Raw genomic sequence first — 2953 nt, 5'->3', positions numbered from 1 at the left:
GACAAGGTATCAAAAAGAAAATGTTGTCTTCCCACAAAAAAGAACTGAAAAGGTTTCAAAGAATAAAAGTTAAAGGCAGTGGCAATGCCATAAGAGCAACAGTGAGGAGTACAATAGCTTACTTCCATCTGAGTGGTTTACAAAGGCCTTATGACTCCCACTGGAACAATATATATCTTGACTCAGTGATCTACATCTCTTTGGTTATATACTTAGAAATTCAGGAATGTTCCAGTTCTCCAATAACTTCTTTATTCCGTTATAACCAACCTGTGTCCTTGTAGAACTCACTCTTCAAGGAATTGATTCCAACCTAAACTTAACTTTAATTTGTTGACTTTCACACACCACCCAAATGTTTCTTAATTTTTTATTTCTAAATACAACTGTGCCTGAAGAAGAAATTACTCATCTAAATAACATTTTTTTTTGCCAAAACACTTGTATTTTAACTTAAAAAAAAAAGCCAAAATAAATGTGAGTGTTATTTATAAAAGTAGTTTTCTAATTATCTGATCTGCTCTTTGGTGTGTGTGTGTATGTGTGTGTGTATGTGTGTGTGTTTCAGTAGAGAGAGAGAGAAAGAGAAAGAGAGAGAAAGAGAGAGAGAACAGAAAGAGAGAGGGAGAGGGAGAGAGAGAGAAAGAGAGAGAGAGATCAGAGAATCAGCCTGATTCCAAGGAAACTCTCTGTTCTTATGTCTCAAACATTCAAGATCTAATGACTGCACAGAAGTTTGGTCAACTGTATCATTGCATATGTCTCTCATCAGCCACTCCATGTTTATCTAACCCTTATCACCCTCATCTCCTGTGTGATTGAAGATACCAGCCACAGGTTCTTTGGCACCCTCACTTAAAATGTTACATATGGTCTCCTCGTTTCTTCCCTTAACTCTCAGCTTGTATATTTTCCAACTCATACTCATAATTGTGTCATCTATGCTGAGAATTCTGCTCCTCCCTGCTACTCTTTCAAAACTTTTGTTTAATTACTTGGCATTTTAATATTGCCAGTTTTGTGGTTCAAAACCCAAACTGGATCACATGACAGGATTCCCTTCCACCCCTTCCTTATTTTATCTTTTCTTTTTAACTTTTATAGGTTCTTTATGAATTTCACATCATATACCCCAATCTCACTCATCTCCCCCTTCCCTAAAACCTGCCCTCCACCATTGCAAGCACCCACAAACAGAGAACAAACATCTCACTGTTGGAGCTGTAGTATGTCCCAGTGTGCCCCACAGTGTACCTTTTTTTTCCACCCTTCGTTGCTAGCAAATGTTCATTGCATTGACTCATTGGTCTACTAAAAGTCCTGTGGCTTCTACTACACCATCAATACTGAATCTCATTGGGATACTTCTCAGATATGCTGTTGTCCTCCTGTGTCATGAAGATCCAGTAGGTTTGGATCTGTAGGACCAGCCCCTTCTTGCACTCCAGCAGTTCACTGCTCGGGTAGATATTGAGGTGGACCAATTCAAAGCCTTGAATCTGGGCCCGAGAGGTACCTGAGCTGGTCAGTCTTCAGGCCGTCCTACTCTCAAGCCCTCTGGCTGGCTCACGAGCAAACCTGCAGCAAGGTTTCCTACCCTGCTGCCTAGACTAGATGCAGGGCCTGCTCTCCCAAGTGTTACAGGTGAGAGACTAGCTCTCTTCCTATTCTCATGATCCCTGGGCCAGCTTTCTTGTCTGTCATAGATGGTAAGGAATGCAGGATTGGAGGAGGGTATCTCTTCCTCATCTGTGCCACTGGCCAGCAGACAAGAGGTAGGGCTGGCTCTCCTTAGCTCATGCTCTTGCAGCAGCTCATCCAGGCCCCTGCCATCAGGTCAGCTCTACTGTGCTGGCCAGCTGAGTGCTATACAGCAGGTGAGGGCTGGATGTCAGTTTTCCTTCTTTCCTATCCCCAGGTGAGGGACGGGACCAGTTCTGCACATCCCTCAGACATCAACATGTCATTAGAAGGCCACACAGACCAGGGGCATCCTCCTGGACTTTGGTGGTAACTGACCCCTGCTGTTTCAGGGCCATGAATCCAATTGTAGCAGGACCCCATTGTGATCCCAGGTAGTATCACCAGTAACTCACATCAGGCTGCTCCTTACTACCCTCAGTTCTCCAGTTCAGCCTTTCTTCACTGTGTGCACCTCCTTCTGTTTCTCCTCCATTCCTCCACCACTTACTTGCTCCTCTTAGTGGCTTTCAGGATTTCTGAGGGTCTGGGGTCATCTCAGGAATGATCTTAGGTGTGCTATGACCCACCTGTACATTATTGGGCCAGCAGGGGTCATCTCAAGCATGATCTGCACCCCAGGCTTACAAGATACCAGACTGATAGTCATCTAAGATTAGCTCCCTGTCTCTGGAGCCCCTGCATGGGACACATAGTTGTCTCAGGTTCACTGTTTTCAGAGAATGTTAGGCTACTATTCATTCATATGTTCATAAGCCAGAACACTGAGCATACACATAGCTTTTCTCCTCTCTGCCACCTATTGACATGTGGCATGTGACACATCAGCCACGCCTGCAATGCCCCTAGGAGCAGGACCAGACCATGATCTCACATATTTTTAATTTTTTTATATCAAATAGGATCACAAATATATCCATTTGATATCTTCCTTTTCTCCTGTTTTCAGATGCAAACAAACACACGTTCTACTTTTATGAACATGTTACATGCTTATAAATAATATTATATTTCCTGCATTGTCGTAGCCCAGCTTCTTTTTTCTTATCTGTACATTTTGTTAATCTCCCCACTTTATTATAACCTGTCCTTCCTCCTTTCTCTTTATTCCTTCCTTCCTTTCTACCTTCCCATCTTTCCTTTTAGGTTTTTTGAGACAAGGTCTTGCTCAGTAGTCAGGTTACAATGTCAGTCTCTCACTGTATTAACCAAGCTGGCCTTGAGCTCAAAGCAATCTTCCTTCTTGAATCTC

General features: G+C 42.9%; 1 non-coding gene across 1 annotated transcript; it reads right to left on the bottom strand.

Moving 5' to 3' along the window:
* Positions 1–2422: 2422 nt before the first annotated feature.
* On the bottom strand, positions 2423–2557 carry LOC116071797. The gene has a single exon (XR_004111162.1). It is a non-coding gene; the product is annotated as a small nucleolar RNA SNORA17 (small nucleolar RNA).
* Positions 2558–2953: the final 396 nt, after the last annotated feature.

This window comes from Mastomys coucha, unplaced genomic scaffold (genome assembly GCF_008632895.1).
Source record: "Mastomys coucha isolate ucsf_1 unplaced genomic scaffold, UCSF_Mcou_1 pScaffold22, whole genome shotgun sequence".
NCBI classification, from domain to species: Eukaryota; Metazoa; Chordata; class Mammalia; order Rodentia; family Muridae; genus Mastomys; species Mastomys coucha.
Note: the sequence above shows the minus strand (reverse complement) of the source record. Positions and strands in the feature narration are given on the sequence as shown.